This window comes from Equus caballus, chromosome 22 (assembly GCF_041296265.1).
Source record: "Equus caballus isolate H_3958 breed thoroughbred chromosome 22, TB-T2T, whole genome shotgun sequence".
Classification (NCBI taxonomy): Eukaryota; Metazoa; Chordata; class Mammalia; order Perissodactyla; family Equidae; genus Equus; species Equus caballus.
In genome coordinates, this window is record NC_091705.1 from 47,801,040 (window position 1) to 47,826,098 (window position 25,059).

Here is a 25,059-nt window from a genome sequence, read left to right on the forward strand (position 1 = left end):
GGCACAGAGCTGAAAGGGCCTGAGCTTTCCTGGATGCGGAGGGAGAGAAGAGGGAGACGTCAGCTCCTTCGGTTTTTATCTTCACATGGGTAGCAAGCCTGCCGTCCTCCTCTGACTGGCTGGGCTCCTGCTGGAGCTTTGAACCACAGCCCTCAACTGTGAAAAAGAGTCTTTTTATCAGAAAATATTTTGTAATGCCCCTTCTTTATCCTGAAATGAAATCCATGGGTACCACCCATTACCAATCACATATAATTCCAAAAAGACTCAATACAAAGCCCTAACTATGACATAAGGGGGAAATAAATGGAGCATAAAATAAGAGGTGTTCACTAGTTAAATGCTCCATAAGATGACCTCAAAATTCAAAAATGCCCCCACTGATTTCAAAATTGCCTCCTGGGGATATAATGGCCACTGGGAACCTGTGATATCAATTACGCATAAACAACAAAGCCAGAATCCCAGGCAGGACTCTGCCGAGAGGATGGGACGCAATGAAACCCAGCAACAGCCACATCGGGGGCCTGGGGCGCCGGCCGTCTCCGCTCATCTGCCTCAGGAAAGGATCTGCAGCCTCTGACCAATTAGTGTGATAACCTCATCCTGCGTCCCTGGAGACGTGCGGATGACAGGAGAGGGGGAGGCTGGGAACATTTGGAGATGTTTACTCGGTGTCACCTTGAACACGTGTTGCCTCCTGGCCCAGACTGATGGAGTCATCAGCCTCTTCCCACCGGTCCCCAGAGCCTGTCCCACCTGGCGTGGGTGGGTGGTGGGCTCCGGCACTGCTGTGTCAGAAGACAGAGACCCTGTCCCTTCCAGATGGGGAGGCAGTCTGTGAATGCACGCCCGGGCTGGGAGCTTCCCGGAAATCTGTCAGCTGGGCCGTGGAGACATGAAGTCAAGACTTTACCTACACGCCCCCCTCTATCCCCACACACTCAGGAAGACGGTTTCCATGACTTTCCCAGCCTACCTTCACCTTTTTGGGTCTTTTTTTTTTTTAACCTTGCACTAAATATCTTTTCCGTTCCCAGTCAATTCACACATGTTTATTCAGGTTCCAGTGTCATTTTATTGATTGTGTTCTGCTTAGCAAATGTTGACTGAGCACTCTTTGTGAAAGAAGAAGGAAGGCAAGGATCCTGAGCCAATAAGGAGATTCCCTCCAGGAGGCCGACAAGTCACAGGGAGGTCTGAGCAGGTGCATGTCCGTTACCAGGAAGAGTGGCTGGGAGTTGAGTGTGGCCTGGTTCTCTCCCATGAATGTGCCCATTTCAGGAGGTGGATGTGCTCCCATGTCATCCTAATGTAGGACAGAAGTCTCCTTGGGTTGGGATCGGGGGCAAGTTTTGAATGAAGCAACCTTTGTCTTTCTTCTTCCCGCTCCTGCCCTCTCTCCCTCCCTCCTTCCCTTCGTTGTTTTCATTAGAAAGAGCTGTTCTTACTTGTTTTCCAGGTTGTCTAAAGCGGAGGGGCTGAGGGCTGGAAGGAACCACTGGGCGACCACGGCACCTGCTGGACTGTGAGCGGCTTGGGCCGCTGGGCTGAGCTGACAAGCAGGATACCGTGCCTGCAACCTAGGCGGAGTCTGTGCAAGCATCGTCCCTCGGCCCCGGGGCAGCCCTGCGCTCTGCCCCCTGCTTTTCTCCAGGTGGTTACCTGTGGAGCTCCCGTCTCTGCGGCCGGGATGCCAGATGCAAAAAGAAACTCTGAAAATAAAACTCACCAATAGCGCACCAAAAAGATGCCACCACTTTGGGCCAATTCTGATTCCCTCGTGACATCAGAGGCTAACTCCAGGATTACCTTCCCCCAAGCCTTCATTGGCTGGGAGGAGATGTGCTGAAACTCATCAATAAAACTTTCAAAAAGAAGAAAAGGAAAGTAAGCAGCCCCCGAAGGTGTGTTCTTGGGCCTCCCTATGCGGCTCCTAGTGCCATTCTGCCGAGGGTTCAATTCTGGCTAAAGAGCTAAAATTCATCGATTCATCCATGCTGAATCATCAAAGTCACCGTTTGCCCAGAGTCGAGGTTTTAGTGTGGGGAGGGCGGGCAAAACACCACTAACCACCTGCAGAATAGAGCGTGTGCAAGGTTGTGAGTGCTGTAAAGAAAAATAAACAGGCTTGGTGCCGGAGAACGAGGGGGCTGCCTCTTTTAGAGCACTGGGGCAAGACTCCTTCCACAAGGTGAGAGTTGAGCAGAAGCCTGGAGGTGAGGGAATGAGCCACACACCTCAGGAGAGATTTCTCAGAAAGAGGAACCCTGTGTGCACAGGCCGGGGAGTGAGACACCCAGGGGAGGCCACCGTGGCAGGCGGGCGATACGGGGACTGGCGGGAGGTCACAGCAGTGGTGGGCAGCCAGATCACTCAGTGCACATGGCTCAAGCTCCAGAGCTCATGGGGTGGGATGAGCAGCCTTGGAGGGTCCTGAGAAGGAGGGTGAGGTTGGTCTAGCTGCGAGCAGGCCATAAGAGGGCAAAGTCAGAGCAGGGAAACAATTCAGGGGGCAGTCCAGAGGAGAGGACGGTGGCTCAGTCTAAGGGGACAAGAAGTGGTGGGATTTCGTTGACTTTTGAGAATAAATCTGACTTTAAGAGGAGGAAATACAATGTCTTCATTTCTGTGGAGTCTGCACTTTTAGACAAAAAGGAAACCAATACTTCTGTACCTTAAAATGTCGATGTGTGGATGCCATGGTGCACGGTCCAGCTCCCCCCATCAGGACCAAGGTCCTCATTGCCCCCCTTTGCAGGGTGTGGTGGCTACTCATGCCTCATAGCTGTGTCCCTCTCTGAATGTCGCCCCTGCCCAAGGCAGCAACCTCGCCCAAACCTCCCCCCTTCCCGGACAATCTGTATCCGGCATCCCCTTGGAGGCTGGCGAGGCCCCCCCATGCAACCCCACCATGGTTAACTGCTCCCTGTGCCCAATCCTCCTTCCCTCATGCTCGGGGTTCCCGAGAACTCTCCCCGTGAACCTGCTAAGGCCGAATCTCCACCTCCCAGGCTGTTGTCTGGAGACCCCAACTTCAGACAGCAGTCAACTTTTCGGTGGCTGGAAAGCATGTAGAGACCAGTTTAACCGTATCTTCTAGTGGAAGTTTTTTGGGTGGAGGGAATTCATCTTTCAAATGGCAAAATCTAAAGAAAGAGAGACAAAGCTCCTCCTGGCTATGAATGAATAAGAAACTCCTAAAGATGGGCGTTACAGCATGACTACAGAGGTGGGGAGGAACAAGCCACAGAACTTCCTAGCACGTGGCAAATTAGGGGCAAATAAATAGGATGCTTTAGACCAGAGCTGTCCTGAAGTCCAGATGCTTGGCCGCCAATTCTGAGTCATGAAAATCCTAAGTATGGCCAAATACGCATCTCCTTCATCACTGCTCCTGCAACCCCTTCCTTGGTTCATTTTGTAGTGTTCTCTGGAGACTGACCAAAGAAAAGCGCCCTCAGTTACCAAACAGTATAGCAGTGTGGTCTGGTTGGAGATTTGGGTCTGCGAGTAATCTTTGTTGTCCTGTAAGTGAGCTGGGATGCTCTACGAGCCAGCTCAGTCTCTTGAGAGACTGTTCACGTCAAGGGGAGATGAGAGCCGAGACTCAACAGGTGTCTGTTCACAGTGGAATGGACGTCCCCAAGGATGCCGTGGAGGGCATAAAGAAGAGTGTGCTCATAGAGATGTTATTTTAAATAACAGAGAAGAGACAGTGCACAGGATGACAGGTAGACTGAGCACAGGGCAGTTACAAAAGGTGGTGACCATGGAGACAGAAAATATCAGGCAGAACCAAAGATGTACGGGTAAAATATGAATGCTCTGAAATCCAACATCACCTTTCCATCAGAGTGCAGGTTAATTTCACACCACCTTTTTCCTCAAAGCGACAATGGGCACAGGTGCCAGAACCTTTTGACTCTGTTTTATCCAAGAGAAGGCACTACCACTGGCCTTCAGTGGAGACCCCCAAGTGCCATTTGGAAGGCTGAGGGCTTGGGCTGTGTAACAGACAAAAAGCCCTCATTCGGTTACAGTGGTTAGAATGAGGCTGAAGGCTGGGGTGACTGAGGGACCAGCAGTGTGCCTGGTCCCCATCAAGGTATTCTGCAAGGAGGGGTGCAGCGCCCAGCAATGCTGAGTCAGCAGCAGAGGGCCTTGCATTCTCCCGGGGTTCATCCCAGGGCGACGCATTTTAACAAGCTCCCAGATGATTCTGGTAGTAGGTGAATGAATCTTCACCTCCTTCTGGGAAAAATGAGACTATTTTTCTCCTCTATCTCTGCTCCATTACATTTTCCTCCAGTAATGTATTTTTGCCATCATCCACATACAAGGTACACAACCCCATTGAGAATTTAGCCCACTAATGAAATCTCCAAATTCCTCTCCAAATCCTTCTTACTGATTTGCTTTAGGAAAGTGGGCCCTAATAGGCCATTAAGACAGTGTGGTTTCGTTTACTTTCTGGGTCCCCTGGATTCATCCAGCCGGCTCTCAGTTGAGTGGAATGAGAGGCTTTCCTTCAACGTGACAGTACATTTAACTAACCGTCTCATTTCTTCCCAGACCTAAAGGAACTAACATATTTATTAAAGCGTTTTGATCCTTCGGAGACAGATTAATAAGAAGCTTGTCTCAGTTTTGTATGATACAATGAGTCAATAAACAGAAATGCACGCTGACGTGAGATATACAGAGCCACAAGTGGTACAATGCATATTGTGTTGTCACAGAGAAAAATTACTTAGGAAAAAAAAATCTGCAGTAGCATATTTCTGTTATTAAACAGATGCTCTAAATCTCAGTTTGCTGTGCATATGAGTGTATGTGTTGGGTGTATCTAATTTTTTTTTAAGACTGAGAACAAAGAATGAAGGCTTTAGAACTAAGTGTAGTGACGTCATGAGTTTCCATTTAGCTCTGCCATGATTTTGGCGGCCTGAGGTCTCTGTCAAAACTGTTCGTGTGTCCCAGTCTTAGTGCCAAAGCAACCACAGACAACACATAAACATATTACAATGAAACTTTATTTAAAATAGTGGAAGGCTGGCCCACTGGAACCAGGAATAGCCCCATATCTGCCCATCCACAAAGAGGCAATCTGTTTTCACGCTTCCTTATGAAGGATTGTTTAATCATTGGTGATCCATTCTGACCACATGTTTTGCAGGTAGTTCAACTCTCAGGAACTAATTCAGGAAGTGGTTTTTGTGTCTTATGCTTCTTATAGTCAGAGGCTCTTCTTGGCAGATACTTTATTTTAATTTAAATGAGTTCTCCTTTGAGGATGACAGGTTAGCCTGGAAATACCATGGATGGTATTTTACAACCAACACCTTCATATCTAAGAACAGTCATTTGTTTTAAAGACAATTCAGTCCCTGACATTTTTTACTAAGAAAATTTAAGCAATTTGAGTAAGGTTTAATCACGTTGAAATGGAGAGCAGCATTATGGTTTAATAACTGGGGAAGGCCTTTCATTTTGACCAGGGAACTTCAAAATTCAATAAATGGCAAAGTTAATTAGATGACAAGAACAAAAATGTCTGTTTCATTAATTCTGTAACTAAAATGAGACCTGATGGGAACACTAGCAAACTTGTATTTTCGAACTTCCAAAAAACACAAGGCTTGTGTTCCTAACTTAGGGAAAAAGAAATTCAGAATGAGTGTTACCATAGCAAACAATCCTCTCTTTTTCGGTGCTAATAGTGGATGATTATTCATGCCCCAAAGCCAACATTATTAACCTCTTAAATTATGCACATAAAAAAGAATGAGTCTATATAAAACTAGAAGGAAAATTAGATTCAAGTGATAGCATCTTTGCTGTCCAACGATAATTTGTCCCCTTCTTAATTAATTAGCCCACTCTCAGAACCGGGAGTCACTGACCTGGACGGCAGGTGGGGAAGTTTCTCTAGGACAAGCAATCTGTATGCTGAGCTTGGATTTCCTTCTGGGAAACACATCTGTGTACAGCCCAGTATTTGTTTTCATTTATTTATTTATTTAAAGGTTGGCCCTGAGCTAATATCTGTTGCCAATCTTTTTCTGTTCTTTTTCTTCTTCTCCCCAAAGCCCCCCAGTACGTAGTTGTACATTCTAGTCGTAGGACCTTTTGGCTCCGCTATATGGGACGCCTCCTCAGCATGGCCTGACGAGTGGTGCTAGGTCTTCGGCCAGGATGCAAACAGGTGAAACCCTGGGCCATGGAGCAGAGCGTGTGAACTTAACCACTCGGCCACAGGGCCAGCCCCCCAATATGTGTTTTTAAATAGGTGAAGAAGAGGAGAAGGAGAAAGAGAGGGAGGAAGGTGACAAGGAGGGGGAGACTGAGAGAGAGTTCAATTCCAGGCAGCCCCTCCCTTCCCAGTTGGAAAAAAGACACTCAAACCTTTCCTCTGTCCGGAGGTTTAGGTTGAATCTGTGCAACAGCCAGTAATGACAACGAAGACTTGGCAGTCAGAGAGCGCTTCACATGTATCATCCCATTTAATGATCACAAACACTTCAAGAAGTAAGTATTAAAATGCCCGTGTTGCAGATGAAGAAACGGAGGCTTAGGGAGTTTGGGGGATTATCATGGGATCCTAAAGGAAATTGTGGAAAATCTAACCTTTCTGGGTCCAAAGTCACCAGGTGCATTTTAATCACTATTGGTTTTGGCCAAGCGCTTCCTGGATTCAAGTGCCAGTAGCAGACTGATCATAATGGCTTAAATAGACGGTGTCTGTCTGTTTGTTTGCTTTCCAGGCAATTGCTTTCATTGTGTCAGCAGCTCATTCACAACATGAGCAGCACGTCTGTGACTTCCTTTCTCTTCTTGGTCGCAGGGGCCTGATACGTTGTTATCCCAGACCGAATTGGAACTTCTCAGCCAGAAACAAGGCAAGGGGGTCCATGTGGAGACGCAGCTGTCAATGCCGCCCTCATGCCAGCAGTTGGCACCTGGGAAGTTGTCGTCTGTTCAAGGCCTAGATTGAAGTCCTTTGTGACAGCGCCCCCTCTCCTGATCACACAGAACATCGATGGGCCGGGGACTAACTCCTCATAGGCACAAAAGTCACATGCCACACATCAGGAAATGCTTCTAATTGCAGTGTTGTACACAATTTTGTGCAATTATATATTTTGTACAAAATAAAACAACAGCCACAAGAACAGGTTTATTTAGAAATAAACTCATTGAAGGACAAGTTCCTGAAAGAAAACTGAAAGCTTAGCATCAAGCAAACAGACAGAATTTGTTTTTTTATGGAAATTCCATGTTCAGGTGAGCCCGAGTGGGGGCTGCAAGGTTGCCCTCTCCCTTGGTTATTCCGATGGGATCAGTTGGCAAGCTCAAAACAAAGTGAGAAGGGGTGACTCTGACACCCGCTCTCCATCTGTTCCTCCAAACTCAAAATATCCCCAGCCTGACCTGGGTCGGAACCCAGCCCAGAGAAGCAGTCTGCCTGCTGCGTCCCCCACGGGCGAGGCCGCCAGGAATGGAGACCTCTGGGTGAGGAGCAGGGTTTCTCCTAACACGGAGTGCGGAGCAGGCAGACGCACCCTGAAACCCTAAAATGCGTGTCCCTATGCGCAGTGGCTTTCTCTTTCCCTTCTCAGCTCCCCCGTAAATCCCACTCAGGCTCTGTACTGATCTCAGGGCAAACGCTTTTGTTTCTGCGCTATGTGAGGGTGTTTCCCCATGGCTTTTCTTCCTACTTGCTACAAAAGTACCACTAAAAGGGCAAGAATGTTGATGCCTAGTTGATTAATGGTGTGACAACAACACTGGTGATAATTACATGGACTGGATGCTCGTTATGAACAATACACCCACCCATCCATCGGTCCTGTCACTGGGTATTTGCGATGACGCTCTGAGGAAGGGGTATGTGGTTCTTAGAAGAGTGACTGCATGGCCCAGTTTGTCCAAGACAGTCCTTGTTTCCTGTCGCAGGGCATAATTATAGGTCACCCCCTTCTTACTCTGGAAAGTGTCCCAGCTTGGATGACAGCATGCACAGTCACCCTAACTGTCATATCCACACTTCATGCATCGGGAAGTTGAGGCTCAGAGAGGTTAGCTGCCCAGCGACACACAGGGCAAAGGGCAGATTTGGGATTCAAACGTCAGAACGGAGATTCTGAACCACTCACGGTGTTCTCCTGAGTCGCACATGATGGTACCTGATGCGGGCGGCATGTCCTGACGGCAGCCCTCCAGTTCTCTTGCCCCATAAGGTCTGCTCACGAAGGGCTAAAGGCAGACCAGAGGGCCTGGGAACCCACGTGTTAACGTAACTAAATAAAAAACCAACAATTTGGGGAAATTGAGATAATCTGGAAGACACTAGCAGCACCCTCCTGCTCTTCCTGTTTCTGAAGTTTGCCATGTGGCTTTTGACTCCGGCTCAGGGCTGGATTCAGCAGAGGGCAGGCGACACTGCTTAGACTGCCAGTCAGGGGGAGAAACTGGGTGCAAATGCTGTAAAAGCTGTTTCTAGTTCACAAAAGTATAAAATTGTACTTCTGAGAAAATCAATTTTGGATGGACTTCCTTCACCCTATTTGACAGCATTGTTTTTTTAAGTTTTGAATTATATGTGGGCAAGTGAGGATCACCAGGTTCTTCCCCGACATTGTAGATTCCTCAGGTCTTCATGGGATCCAACCTTTGTCTCAATGAAGGCAGAAAGTTCTGTGGAGTGGAATTTGGCCGCTCGTGTCTGTGTGCCAAGGTGAAGTCAACCGGCTAAGGCGCTTCAGTCATCGATAGCCAGCAAATTAGTGTGTGTGTGTGTGTGTGTGTGTGTCTCAGCAGGAGGACAGTTTATCTAATGACTGTGATCAGCAGGACACTTAGTAGATCAAAGGATGTTCTAGAAGCTCTCTCAGACTGGGCCCTCCAGTGAGAAAGACCCTAGGACAAGACACATAAAATAGTGGGGCTGTCATAGGCAATGCGGCTTTGCTGGTCCTGCCTTTGAGTCCATATATTTGAGTTCATAACTGTCTCCTTAACAACACTGGACTTCTTGCTCTTGACCTGAGTTGCCTAATTCAAGACACATCCTGCCAAGAGGTGTCAGGTCTCCTGTTTCCTGATTAGAGGGGGTGTGCCCTGTGGGGACCACACCAACAGAGGTTGAAATTTGCCAGGTTCTACAGCTTTGAAATTGTGTGATTCTTAACTAGTTTTTAACTAGAAACAATCACCAACATTTTGATTTCTGTGCCTAAATCGAGAACTTACTAATTGTTTAATGTTACATTATTTTGACATTGCATAATTCAAATACCAGTAAAACGTGGCCCCACTGAAGGTGGCATGAGAACACCCACTGTGAGAGATGTTGCACACACTTTAAGGTGTTCTTATCTGATCATGCCAACACAGACGTATATTGATTTTCTCTAGGTAATTAATTTATTACTCAGGGAAAAGAAAACAATAGGAAAAGAGCTGATAAAAACACTTTTTCTCAAAGAAATGTTGGGAGGCTTGAAAAAGGACCCTTGATGAACTCCTTGAGTGACTAAGAATGCCCCCACTGACATGGGGCAGGGGCTCACTGGTCCACACAGAGCTTCCCTTCAGAAGCCTGGCTCCCAGCTTCAAGGGCAAACATCAAAAGGCAGGGAAAAAAAAAAAACGATTGGGGGGCCGGCTCCATGGCCTAGTGGTTAAGCTCGCGTGCTCCGCTGCAGCGGCCCAGGGTTCGGATCCTGGGTGCGGATGTGGCACCGCTCCTCAGGCCACGTTGAGGCAGTGTCCCACATTCCACAACTAGAAGGACATGCAGCTAGGATATACAACTGTGTACAGGGGGAGTTGGGGGAGATAAAGCAGAAAAAAAAAAAAAAAAAGATTGGCAACAGTTGTTAGCCCAGGTGCCAATCTTTAAAAAAAAAAAAAGGCAGGAACGCATGGGCCCTCTGCACCCCTCTTCCTTCACAGACTTTCACAGGACTTTTGTTTAAAAGAGTGTTGGAATTGAATGCAGGTATTCAGACAAAAATGTACACAAATGCTCATAGCAGCACTTTTCACAACAGCCAAAAGATGGAAACAGTTCAAATGTCTATCAGTGATAAACGGATAAACAAAATGTGGTCTACCCATTCAACAGAGCAGTATTCAGCCATAAAAAGGAACGGTGCACTGATTCATGCTACAACGTGGGTAAGTCTCAAAACCATACTAAGTGAAATACACCAGGCACAAAAAGCCACCTATTCTATGATTCCTTTTATACGAAATGTCCAGAATAGGTAAATTCTTTTTTTTTTTTTTTGCTTGAGGAAAATCGTCCCTGAGCTAACATCTGTGCCAATCTTCCTCTATTTTTTGTATGTGGGAAGCCACCACAGCATGTCTTGATGAGTGGTGTGTAGGTCTGTGCCCAGGATCCAAATCCCCAACCCCCAGGCTGCTGAAGCGGAGCACACGAACTTAACTACCATGCCACTGGGCCAGCCCTGGAATAGGTAAATTCTTACAGACAGAAAGTAGATTAGTGTTTGCCTCAGCCTACCTAAGAGGAGCCGGTTGAGGAGTAACTGCTTAATGGGTGCAGGGATTCTTTTTAGGGCAATGACAATGTTCTGGAACTGGGTAGAGATGATGGTTGTACAGTGTTCTAAATGTCACTAATGGTAAATTTTATGTTATATGTATTTTACCTCAATGGAAAAAAAAAGTATTGTCCTAAGGTCCACGGCAACCCTGAATATCCAAAGTTATTTTTTATACTCCTCTAAACTGGGTAGCTTGCTTAATTTAATTTAATTTTTATTTTACTTGTTTATATTAAAAACCCATCTGTGAACCCCTGGCTTATTTTTCTTTGAAAATGACTGATTTCATATTCCGTGTGAATGCTGACGAGTCTTCACTTGTCACCGGGTGTCCATGATTATAGCAATCATTTCCTTAATATATCTCGAAAAAGAGCCAGTGGGATCACTGATCATGGTTGCACGTGAAGAAGAAGGCTTTCTCATGCCACATCCATCTGGCTTAGTGACCTCCCTTGTACCGCAGGTGTGTCAGCATGATTTACACTCACACTTCATGTGGTCCTTTGCCAATCTAATTACCTGGCCATTAAAAGGGAGGAGAAAACCATGTAGACGTCCATTTCAGGATAGATGGCCTAGCAGCTGCTGGTGGCTAAAATAATACAGATGCCTAACACCATCTTGAATATTAATATCCACCCCAACTTTCAACAACATTATAACTTGGCAGTGCTCAGTGGTGCTTCTGCCTTCCCAGCCAAATGACATTTGTCACACTCAAGTAGGAACAATTATTAATAATTTTCATTTCATTAGAAGCTCTACAACAAAATGTCAACAGTCTTAAAAGCGCATCAGAAGTGTACAAATTAATTTTGATTTTCTGAAGTGTAATTACTTTTGTAAGTACTAGACTGTGTAATCACTTTGGGCATTATTACTTGTGCAATCAATTATACTTAAATGCACTTATCTGTTTTCAAACATGATTTTCAGAGGTCACCTGTTGGTGTTTTTTGCCATTATAATAGGAAGATGCTATAATTCATATTGAACATGTAGGAACCAAGGCATGGATAAGATAGTGATGAGACAAGTAGAAATAGAATAGCAAAAATTGTTTTAGCAAGAGACCATCCTCTCCACGTAAGAATTTGGGGCTTAATTATTTTTAATTTAAGTCTGACTGGGAACTATGCATAGTGACTGAAAAACGTTTTCACAGTAGAAAAGTAAAAGTGGTAGTTCATACCTGTTTTAGAGAGTAGACGTTAAAAACGTGGGTTCTGATATCCGACTTTCCAACTTGTTAGCTGTGTAGCCCTGAGTAACTTACTCCACAGCGGCCGCTGCGGTTTGTTCGTCTCTAACAGGAAGGTGAGGGAGCACCTACTCCAGGAGGCCCTGGGCTTGTTTTCACCACTGCATCTTTACTACGCAGCCTGGTGCAATAAACACTTATTGCATGAGTAAATGAATAAGCATTGTCATGAAAATTCAATGATAAAATGTAAATGTGCTCCTTAACTGTGAGTATTATTCTTGGTGTTAATCATCATAATCTATTGATTAGTATTAATAACGATAATTTTAATCTTAGAAAAAAATCTATTGATTCCACTGGTTTTGGCCAGAAACAGAATCAAACAAATAAACCTATGGAAAGATTCTACACATCACTAATAATTAAATAAACGCAAAATAAAACATCAGTTGGATACCTTTATTGCTTGCAGAATAGCAAAATAAAAGATCAATAACATTCAGGGATGCTGGGGTGGTAGGGACTGTGTGCTTTCGTACACCATTGGCAGGAACGTAAAGTGCCTCAACCTTCCCGAAGCATTAGTTGTTAAATATATCAAAAGTTAACATGTGCACAGCACTTTGACTAAAGACTTCTACTTTTGGTGCCTAAGCTACAGAAATAGGAAGCAGAAGAAGCTATATACACAAAGGATTTTTTTTTCAGTATTAAGTGCATAAAACGGATTCATCATAAAAGTTCATCAGTAGGGTACATGCAAATAAGTCAAGGTAGGTCCACAGAACAAAATCCTATGTACCCATTAAGAAGAAGAATCTTTATGGGTTGACATGTGAAATCTTCTAAGTTGTAATGTTGGGTGATATAAGCAACTTTCAATCCAATGTGTATGGTATACTTACCTTTTTTTAAAGAATAGGCTACACTGCATAAAACCTAAGATGAAATCTGGATTGTAAGTTAGGGATCAAACATAAAGAATTAGTACCTCTTGGGGAATGGGATTAAATGGGTATGGTTATGACTTTTATTTATTATTTCACATATTTTAGGTGGTGGCATTCCATGTGTTTTAAATTTATTTTGAATTTGTAAGAAATTTAAAGTAAATGCATTAAATTTATTTAAAGATAAACATATGAGAGCTGTCTTGATAAGTAACCAACCAAACCAATAAAAGAAGGATAGCCAGACCCATCTGCCCCACAGCCCCCTTGTCCGTTTGGGCTGCATTCCCAGGTTTGCTACTTAATTGGCTACGAGATGGAATTGATTAGCATGTGTACAGATATTAATGGAAGCCTCATGAAAGGAGTGGGTAGATCCATATAATTTGTATAAAGAATCATTTACTTAAACTTCGACATTCTCAGGACCTTCCAGAAGTATAACGTAGAACTCCAAAAGTAGGACCACTCTCAGTACTTTCCAAAATTATGGATGGACTCACAAAATTATGTCCTTATCCTCAAAATGATTTCCGTAGCTGTTAGCTAAATGCCTGCCAAGACGTTATTACACTGAAACGTTGAGGCCCTGCCTCCATGGAGATGGAAATAATTACTCTGGCTCTTTGGGAATAGAAACTGGAGTGTGGTTTCTTGTGCTGTTAGAATCAATTCTATTTGATGTCCATGTGCGAGGTGTCTGCCTCATTTTACCATGTTGACTTTTAAGAAAGAATCAGACTTTTAAACATCATATTAGTAAGTAACATTGTAATTACAAGAAAAATGATGAAACCATAAAATAAGAAAGTAAGCCCTATTTTAAAAATTAATCTCCTGCTTTAAATAAAATAAAACCTTGCATTGACCTGAGAACTTGGTTAATGAGGCATTTGCCAAATTGTTTAGTTTTTATGGCTTGCCAAGTATGTAATTACTTTGCTTGGCACTTTTAGAAAATGTCATTATAAACTCTTCTTCCAAAGAAAATTATGCAACATAATTATTAACTCTAAAATTACACACACATTTATGTGCTAGCGTTCGCTTTCATGCTTCAGCTGTCACTTAAACATCGGCTGCTTGAATCGCGCACCTGTTCACAATGATGTTTTCAATGCATTTCTACTAATTCCCCATTATATGGTAGAAAGCCAAACACTAGGAAAGAGAAAGTAACAAAAACTGGGCTTTAATAGAAAATCGCTTCTTGTAACGTTGGAGACCCCCATCATGTTCCCATGGAAGGGGACCACTGAATCCTCGTCCGTCTTGATCGTGTTATTCACTGCCTGCGTTGTACATACATTTTTATCCATTTTGAACATTTCAACCAGAAACAACAACACTTCAAACTCATACGCACAAAGGCAAGCTGGCCCTGTCACAGTTAGATTTTGTTCTCCCTGTCTCCTCCTTTTTCTCCTCAGTGTTGCCTCTGAAAAGAAAGAAAGAAAGCCTTTTTCTTTTTTTTAAATGAACGGAAGAGAAAATGTCCAAGGGAAAAAGTTCCATGAAAATTAAAATCTTTATTTCTATGTCGTCTTCACCCAAATTTTGTCTTTGGATTTTCTTTTCTTTTCTTTTCTTTTTTTTAAAGATTTTATTTTTTTCCTTTTTCTCCCCCAAAGCCCGCCGGTACATAGTTGTGTATTCTTCGTTGTGGGTTCTTCTAGTTGTGGCATGTGGGACGCTGCCTCAGCGTGGTCTGATGAGCAGTGCCGTGTCCGCGCCCAGGATTACGAACCAACGAAACACTGGGCCGCCTGCAGCGGAGCGCGCGAACTTAACCACTCGGCCACGGGGCCAGCCCCTGGATTTTCTTTTTATGAGACGTCTGCTGTTTGCTAACCAGTAGGCTGCCTGAAGGCTGGGTCTCATGCCCGCCTGCCCCAACACCCGCTCAAGGATCAATTCTCAGATGCTTAGCGATTATTTATTAATTGGCTGAATGATCATGTTCTCTTTTCTCTTCATGGGTCAATCAGAACAAAGAGACTGTTATGGACTGAATTGAGTTCCCCCAAAATCCCTACGTCGAAGTCCTAACCCCTAATACTTTAGAACATGACTGTATCTGGAGACGGGGCCTTTAAAGAGTTGATTAACATTAAATGAGGTTGTCAAGGTGGGCCTTAATCTGACATGACTGGTGTCCTAGGAGAAAGAGGGGATTAGGACACAGACACACGCAGAGGGAAGGTGTGGGGTGAAGACAGCCGTCTGCAGGCCAAGGAGAGAGGCCTCAGAGGGAACCAGTCCTGCTCACACCTTGATCTGGGACTTCCAGCCTCCAGAAATATGAGAAAATAAATTTCTGTTATTACCCAGTCAGTGGCCCTTTGTTACGGCAGGCCTAGCCAACATGACTTTGCTCTCCTCAGAGGAGCACTCTTTATGAGTAGCTTTGGAATAACTTGAGCTAATTGCATTGAAGCTTCATTTTGAATTGCGAGTCAGGAGAGAAACGGATTCAGCTGTGGCAGTACGGGGGGATCTGTCCATAGAAAGTGCCACCTCCCAGAAGTCCTAGAGAGTCAGGAAGCCATGGTTCCCTGGTGACCATGTCCAGGGAGACTGGAAAACACAGAGCCCACATATCTGAGTGATCACAGCTTTTTTTGTAAAAGAATGTGCCAGCATTTGCCTGGATAATAGTAGACAGCTTCACTATCAGATTTTGATCCATTTCCATTGTACAAACCACCCGAAATGTCTGGTTGAACAACCACTGAAAATTGTTGGGTATTTCATGATTACTGTGCAAGGGAGGAGTCTAAAAATGCACAAATTATGCACGTGGACACTGGCTTCCCAAGACCTGAGAGGCCGCGGTTGTCTTCGTCCTGTAAATTATCAAGCTTCAGACGTTGGGTTATTTGCCCTTTTCTCGCAGAAGTGCGATAGGGGGTCAAATTCCAGTTAGTCCTCATGAGTGCCCCATGTCAACTGAAGGTCTGATGTTGAACATGTTGCTATTTGCAGAGAAACAGATTCTGCTGGACCTTTAAATTCTGAACTAGGATGTATATCACTCCAATAAATAAAACAGGACAGTGTCTAGAATTCTGGAGGCTCAGCGCTGCGTTATTTCCGCTTTTACTGACCCTCTCCTTCCTAAATTGATTGCTTCTTTTGCTTCTGATTCAGCAATGGAGATTCATATTTATTTCTCTGGGAAAAAAGAACACACACAAAAAAGCTCTAAAAACATGACCTGTTTTTTCCTGTGACCACTGACAGTTTATCAATACAGACCCACTGTGACCACAGCCTCTGGTGTTTCCCCAGATATTATCTGGCTTTCCGCGGTATGCCTCCTCAGATAATCCAAAAGAAATCACATGCAAGTCTGCCTGATGCATTCTTAGAAAACATTTTTAGGTCCCATTTTAAGGAAAGAGTGAGACATATTTTCACTTTTACACCTTCTGTTCCCAAATGAAAACATTGACTTGAAAGCCAGGCTTGCAAACAGCTTTCCACTTCAACAATAAAAATGTGCTGAAACCCTTCCAGTGATGCCAGGAGTTCTATGGATGTAGAGTGCAGGTGTTTATAACCACAGAGAATGTAGGGAAACACACCAAACAAAACCAGTGAAGCCTAAGACTTCTCAATTCAAAATGGCATATTAAGGAAGAATATCCATTATTCCTATTAGAATGTTCACTAGACCTTAGAGAAATACCAAAATAAGCAACAAAGAAGAAGATGGTTCTGCTTATTATCCGTTAGGTAATGAAGGCGAAATAATAAAAGAGAAGAATATAACCCAAGTTTTATTCACGGGGAGGACCTGCACCTTTCTCCAGGAAGAAATTCCCCTCCTAAATGAAGGCAAAGCTTAGCACAGGCAGTATTAGTTCACGCGGACAGGGGAGCATTCAGATAGGGCCCCCTCGAGCCTTCTCAATGGGGACCTGACAGTAACTACTAACAGTGATTAACTAGAAAAAAAAAAGATAAAGTCAGGCATATATTAATTTCCAAATTCAAATAAAGTGGTGTGACACTCTACCTGGCCAGCCTCATTTTAATTCCCACTTGGTAAGAGAACATTCTCTTAGACTTGTACCTCACGGTTCTTTTTTATTATGTCTCAAAAGCTCGCCATGTGGGGAAAAGATCATGCTGCTTATCAGATAGAGCTGCTCTAATGCAATCCCGGCCCTGGGAATGTCTTGCATTAGCGCTTCATAAAATTCATCAGCTTTTGCCATCTAACTCAAATCAGGAGCAAAAAAAGCTACCATTTCCTTTAGTCTATATTTAGAAAATTTACCTTAAAACCCACTGTCTACAGTAAACAAAGCATATACTATATAATGTGCTTATAATTCTGGGGAAACCTTTTTTTAAAATCAGCATAATATGCTTCAAAGTGTATCTGGAAATAAATGGTGTTCAGGTTGCACGAGGAGCATTTGCAGCTGCTCTTTCACAAAAGCCACGTCTCCTGCAGTTTTCCTGATTTCCTGAATCGCGATGAGATCACACGATTTTCAGGTAAGACAGCAAAACTTCTTTTAACTAAGAGCCTTTCCTTTAGGAGGAACAATTCTGGGCATCAAAAATTCGATGAGAAATTGAAGCTTAACCATTGCCGCAGTGGCTTTCCACGTATCATTGAGGACGGGGAGAATACGAGAGTCTCATCAGGGTGGTGACAGTACGCGGGACTCAGAGAAGAAGTTTAACCCCCAAATGGACGACAGTACGCTGGAGTGGGAAAGAGGAGTGGGTGCAGAGAAGTTGCGTGTCTTGAGGTCTGAAATAGGCCTCAGAAGACTCCTCGCTTCACTGTCGTGGAGAAGAATCTCCATAACACCATCCCTCGTCGCTGAACCCACTGAGTGAGAAAATGTGGCTTATTCAACCACCAGCGTGGCTCCTTTCTGTCCATTTAGCTCTTTGCTCCTCCTCACTTTCACAACATCTCTTGTGAACACCAAGGCAGGACCTTCTCAAGCGGCAGGGTCAGCAATGCCCTGATACCAGACCGAGAAGTGTGAAGAACACGCGGTTTTTAAATTTGTGTGTGTCTTATTGAATCTTGCTCATGAGCATTCGGCTCCTGCTCAGCAGGGAACAGACTTTCCAATTAACACTCCCTTTGCCTTCCCCAGTTTAACCAGTTGCCCTCCTGCTCAGATCAGACTCTTCCATGCAGATACTCAGGTTTTCAGAGTTTGCTTCTTCCCTCTTCCTCTTCCTAGGACAGCGGCAGGGTGGATGCGGAGCTTATGGCAGCGCGTGGAGGAGGCTTCCGAGTGACATGTGGACCCTAGGCCACCGGCTGGGTCTTGGCTGACCTCTGTGGAGGTGCTGCCCCATGTGCTTGGCCAGGCCACTGTCCAGTCCCTACTGGCCTCCGTGGCTGCTGAAGGCACAGCTGAGGAACTCATGGTCTGTCTTGTCCTGGCTCGCTCGGGCAGGAATCCTGCCCTTGATCCACCCTGGTTCTTACTGGCTCCTGTGGGTCTGCTGTGGCTCGTGTTCAGTCCCTGGCTGGGTGGTTTACCCTGCATCTCTCTTTCATAGGGTCACTTCTGAACACCTCCTGGGACCAATGGATCCCCAAACAGATATCACCCTGCCGCTCTGATGTCTTACCTTGGGTGTGGTCATCCTGTGGGGGTGAGGGACTGCAGAAAAATGTTCTCTCAGAACGTCAGGAAGAATCACGGTCCCTACACCGAGTCAACCAGGTTTGCCAGAAAAGGTCCTGGACTCAGACTCCTAATGGCCTGTATTGGACTCTGGGCCACTTATAACCTATGAGGACTGGGCCCAATTACCTACATTTCTAATGCCTCAGTTTCCTCTCTTGAAAATTGAAGATAATGAAAATAGTGGCCTCTACCCCTTGTGTTAATACTCTTGTAGCATTTACAATAGTGAATACCATGTAGTTAAGCCTCAAAAGTTACTGGCCATCATTATTAATATAACCTTGAGTCTATCGTGGTAGATGAGGTAGAGGGAGAAAGTAAGTGCCTCATTGCTGAGCCAAGAGGATACTAAAGATCCTTCAAAAATGTACTACTAATAGTTAACACATGACTGTTTGCTGTATGCCAGGTATGGTGGTTAGTGAATTATAACGCCTTGAGACTGGCTCTGATTTAGACCAATTTTACATTGGGGAAAAATTAGACCAGAGAAATTATTTCTTGCCCTAAGTAAAAAAATTTACTTTAGTTCTAATTTGTAGTTTGACTCATTACCTTCCAATTAAGTTGTAACCACCTCAGCGCACGTGTATATTATTTGTTGAATATATACTTACATAGAATATCTATGTAGATAGAAATTCAGATTGGCTTTCTGCATTGACTATACTGATGTGTTGAATAGAGATGGAATTTTTTAAATAGTTGTATTTTCAAGAAATAAGAGGGTTCAACCAGCTGTCTTAAAGGACAATATTATGTTGGCATCAGTATCAGTTCTGTCTTGCTGTGTAACTGATTACCCCTTAGAAGGTTTAAGCAACAACAATTTGTTGCCTCACATGGTTTCTGAAGGTCAGGAATCCAGGAGCAGGCTGGTTCATGGATTCTGGCTGAGGGTCTCTCAAGAAGTTGCATTCCAGCTATCAGTGGGGCGGCGTCATCTGAAGGCATGACTGGGGCTGGGGAATCCACTTCCAAGATGATGCCCTCATCCGGCAGTGGGCTGGAGGCCTCCGTTCCTCACCACCTAAGCCTCTCAACAGGGCTGCCTGAGTGCCTCATGGGATGGCCTCTGGCGTCCCCTAGAGAATGATCTGAGAGAGACCGAGCAAGGAAGAAGCAGCAGTGTATAATGTAGTCCCCAAAGTCATACACCATCACTTCTGTCTTACTCCATTCATTAGAAATGAGTCAGTCCAGCTACACTCAAGGGGAGGGGAACCAGGCTCCACTTTTTGAAGAGAGGATTATTAAAGAATTTGTGGATGTTTTAAAAACACCACTGCATCCATCTCATACTCCTTTAAACCCTGGTACCCCACTGTGCACCCACAGCTCCTATGGTCTACAGATGGTTTCTTTTGGGATGCTTGTTTGCAGCTCCAGACCATGTGCATCATACATGCGCATTATTGCCCATGGCCACCATGGAAGGGCACATGCCTAAAGGGTCGCTGGGATAGAGGCACCTGGGTTTCCTACCATCTATTCAATGACCCAAAGCGTTCATATTCTGAAATGGTTGAAAACATTAAAGTGCACAAATTATCACAGGGGCCACACAGTTAGGAAAGCCAGATGATCCCTCAGCAAAGAAACCCACTTCTGTGGCCCTTAGCAAATTCAGGTAGACTAAATTCACACTTGCTGATTGCTTCTTTGAAGGATTTTCCCTAAATATGTAACACTTCAGCTTTGGGGCCCTCTCCAGCAACAGGGCCTACGTCTTGCTGTTATCTACATTTGGGACACTGTCCCTCCCTTCATGGGACTGACTCCTCATCCTGCAGTCTTGGCTTAAATGTTCTGTCCTCAGAGACCTCTTCCCAGACCCACCTACCCAACAAGAGCCTCTAATCTCTTACACTATATGTTACACTGGGTTTTGTTTTCCTTGACAAAACTTAGCACACTTTGCAATTATGATTACTTGTTCTCTTACTTGTGTATTATCCATCTACCTCCGTGGATTGTAAGTGCTATGAAGGTAGTTTTGTTCCAAATGCATGTTCAACACCTGAAACAGTTTTGAGCACATAGTAATTGCTCAGTAAATAGTCTACTGAATGATGAATCAATGAATCAATGAACGTGCCTACGAATGAGTATTGAAATGCAAAGGACTACATGTCAGTCTTGAAAAAGCAGAATATCTGCAGGGGAAGGACTGTTTAAGCATGAGTGGGAGCTAAAAACATTCCAGACAGAGAGAGAGAAAGAGAATGTGTGTGTGTGTGCACGCGCATCTTCAGCATTTATGCAGATTACAGATAAGAAAATGGAGAGCAGGGGGCATTCCTTGCAGGCCTGTCAGCATCAATTGTATTTCCCAGAACTTGCAGATAAAAGATAATCAAATTCAGCCTCGCTGTTAGCAGTCAGAATTGTTAATTCGTGGGCAAGCAATTGAGAGGAGTTGGAGAAGGGAAGTTGGACTTTCAGCAGCACAGCAGGAAAAGCATCACTTCCTGCAGACAGGACAGTCACCAGCGATTAGCATTCCTGTGTTTGATGCGATGGCTTTTGTGCTGTGTACAGCGTCGAGTGAAGTCGCCAGCTCTACAGAGAAGACTCAACGCAACGAAACAACCCACCCGTAAAAGAGCGAGCGTGGAACGGCAGTGAGCGCAGACACAGGTGCTCCCTCGGCTGTGAACGAAGAGGAATGTGATGCCCGTGGGGCTCAGCACCAGGGTCAAAACACTCGACTCAGGAAATTAAATGGTCATGGGAAGAAGACCACAGACATAGCACATTTTATACCCAGGCTTAGCCACACATCTGTGAACAGATGGGCCTTTAAATCATTTCTCTAACCTCATATTCCCTGCATGGAACCAAGATGTGCAATTGAAAAGTGAGTTTTAGCCTAACAATTCGAGAGAAGGCATCCACAGAGTGGGACTACTAACCATTGGCATTTTGTCCATGACTTGATCAGTAGACCGGAGTTTTCAGTTTGGGTCAACAAGTGTGCCTTGTGAGCCTGCCTTACACCAGGTGTGTGTGGCCCTGGAAACTCAATAACAAGCAAGTCGTGGTCTCTACAATTGCGGGGATATCTCTTTAAATACTCTGTGGTTGGCGCTGCTATACCATCTGAAATTTAAGCAGCAGGAGCTGCTCCATACGCACACGCACCTCACACATTTTGGAGTGAATCTCTCTGCAGCATCCCAGCCGTCAGAGCTCATATTAATCTCTCTGTAGGATTTAGGGACTTTGGGCAATATGTCGACTCTTTCCTCAGAGCACAACTGTGGTAAAGGGTTCCACAGGGAGGGCACGTTGAGTCCTTGGGAACGGATCACCGAGGGGGAGCGTAGGCATCGGTGACTCATTGGCAGTTTGGTGCGTCAATCCTGACTAAGCTTTGCTCGGTGCTGGCTGGGGCATTTGGATCATCTATTAGAAAACAAACCCACATAGCTTCTTAAAATGCTTCATAATCATCCATAAATGCCTTTCAAATTATTCAGTTTTGTAAGTACAGTGAACTTAGTTGCCTCTAAAAATACATGTACCATGGAAATTTATTTGGACAATTGACAGTATCTCTCAAGCTTGAGCAATTCTAATATTTACTGTGGTGTGTAACCAGGTTATAAGTAATTACATTTCGTATCAATTTATTTGCCTCTGTAAAATACAAAATTTAGCTTAAAAATCTTAAATCTTCGATTGCTTTTAGAATATAAATATTCTCTCTGTTATGAAATAGGTATGAATCATTAGTGAAAAATATTACACAGTCATAACGCAGCCTCCAAAGGTGACTGATGACTGCTTATCACAACCTCTCCTGCGAGGTATTAGGCATCCAATGATTCATCAGTCATACCTCAGGACTCTGACTCACAGGGTAGGAGCGCTTAAACTTCACAGCAAAGGCTTTACATCAAAGATGCCTCACATGCTTATTCTACCTTAAAACAAATTTGGAAACCAAAGGTGGAACAGAATATGGGAGCTCACGTAATTACCTGTGCATATTTTCGCATTTACATAGCTTCCAGTACAAACCATTCCTGTCTCTTTTCCATGCACTTAATGAAGTCTGCCATCTTGCTGGCCTACAATATTTGACATGCTCAAGTGAAAGCAAATAACAAAAATGCTAAATGACATTTCCATTTCCTTATTTAAAAGATTTATTATTCAACACTGTCTGTGTGTGGCATTTCTTCCCTCTCTTATAAATATTTTACAAATTTTGAGAGCTTCAAATTTGAAATACCCTTTAGCTAAATTAACAGCCCAAACAAAACTGAAGAACAGTATACTTAAAGGTCTGGGTGTTTAATTTTTATTTTGATAATCATTGGATGGGAGCTTTCTAAAATTAAGCATTGTATAGAAATCTGTATCGACAAGGACTATTCAGCCACTTAGCTTCTTCAGAGTGACCCAAACTTGATTGTCCTAAGAGTATCTGAAAAAATTAATTATTGAGAACTTACCACTCGATGTGAACAGTAAAAGCATTTTAGAAGCTCCCTTTTACCATTTTTTTTTCTCTCCCTCCGTTTCTGTGGTCACTGGACGTCCCCTCTGCTGGGAACACTTTTCCCCACATAACCACGTAACTCACTTCCATATTTTCTCCAAGTCCTAGCACAGATTTTCACCTTTTCAATGTGCTCTATGGACATGATGCTATTGAAAATGGTGACGCCCGGCCCTGACTTGGGCTCCCTCTGTCTTGCTCTGGGTTCTTCCGTGGCCTCAGTGCTTCCCGACGTAGCGTACAACGTGCTTCCTTCATCGCGTCACTGTTGATTGGCCGTCTTCTCAGACAGGCAGGGAAGCCCCTCACGGGCACTGGTTTTGCTCACCAGTGTTCCCCTCACCACTAAGCTGCCCTCCTCTCTCTCGGCACTCAGCTAATATGAGCAACCTGGAGCCACTTTCCCTGCCAGTTAACCCCAGCACCTGGCCACTTGGCCAGACTGTCCACCTTCGTTGACGTTCCTCTCCCTGGACCTGCTTGAATGTCTTACAAACACTTCCGGATCGAGAACAAACGTGGCAGTATTAGCATTTGGTGAGGAGTAATCCCCTTCTACACTCTCCACTCCTCGAGAGCGTGCAGCCGGCTCGGACACACTGCTACTAACCTTCTCGTAAACGAATTCCTACCCAACACGGAAAGCAATTCAGTTACGCTAAAAGGTTAGATGTGGATCAAATCAATTTTATATTTCAGGTTATAATATGGAATTTTGGCACTGCACTCAGACCTTTTACAAAAGGGAGCCTTTTTTCCCTCTTCTTCTTGTAGGCAGATCTGGAACTAGAGCTAATCATTTTCAAATTGTGCTCACGGCACTGAAAATACGATTCTCCTTCCACCCCGGCTCCTATTGTGTGTGGCCAGAGAAAAACATTTCCCCTCGATTCCTTCCCCGCTTCTGCATTTTCATCCGTAGTCTAACCTCTTAAAACGTAGGCATTAACCTTGGCATATACTCTCAACAGAAAGTCAAGATAAACTCCGCAAAAAATGGCTACCTTTAGAAATATTTTAAACATGTTATCATAGAATATTCTGCTTTAAGAGATTTTTCCATTTATAGATAAATTGGTCTATTTGAGGAACCTCAAATTATGATTTTGCTTTCCCACAAAACTCTCGTTAATCCTGTCGCTCCCAGGCTGACCTGTAAAGATAATATCCTAAATCTACTTTAAACTTCTTCCATTTCTGTTTAATTCAGATTCCTTTACCTGCAGTGCAGCATTTGCAGTCTCCAGGGGAAAAGAAAGGCAGTCAGGTGGGAAAATGCAGAGGCAGGCTGGAGGGGGTCTGTCTGTTCTCCCCCTGGCTCGCCTGTCCAGAGGCCATCTTAGGGTCACTGGCGGCTGGGCTGGTGGACCCTGGCGTGTGGGGACGTGGGGCAGCACCATGGTGGGAGGGCCTGCATCTTCCTGTCCTTCGACTGGCAGTTGAGAGACTCGCAATCTTGTTGGCTCGGCTTGGCCACATTTTCTCTCTTATTGTCTCTGACACCAAAGGACATTACTTAACAACAAGTAAACGGGTGTGGTGCCAGGCACAGCTCCAGGTGTTCACATGGATGACCACATTGAAGGCCTCATGGAACTGCCCCATGGCGGGGACACTGCTGTCACCCTTTTGAAAGGGAGAGGTGGCGGTGGAGGCAGGCGTGCTGGCCACGGAGCCAGTCTGAAGCCACAGCAGATGTCCGTTGTTCTGCCAGCAGTGGCTCCTCCTGGTTCCCGGGAGAGAAGGGGCGTGCCCTGGTGAGATTTGCTCCTCCTGGGGATTACTCTGGGAACACAACGGAGAAAGACCCAGAGACTCCTTTTTCTGACAGTTGCCCTGGTCCAAACGTGGCCTGCTAAGGGCCTGAACTCTAGGGCTCACCTGAAGCCAAAGATACAAGCAATTTGGGATGTTTAGGAAGAGGGCCGACTGAATGGAGAATGGCAGAAGGAAGGAGAGGAACGCCAGCAATTCACGGGCACGTCCCATTCCTTATCTCATTTCGTTCTGCCAGCTCTGGTTGATGAGGTGGGACCACTGATGTTCCCTTTTGCATGCAGAGGAGCAGAAGCTCAAATAAATAACCGAACTATGCTAGGTTAACTGGCTAACAGAGGGCATTAGTCCTTTCAGGCTT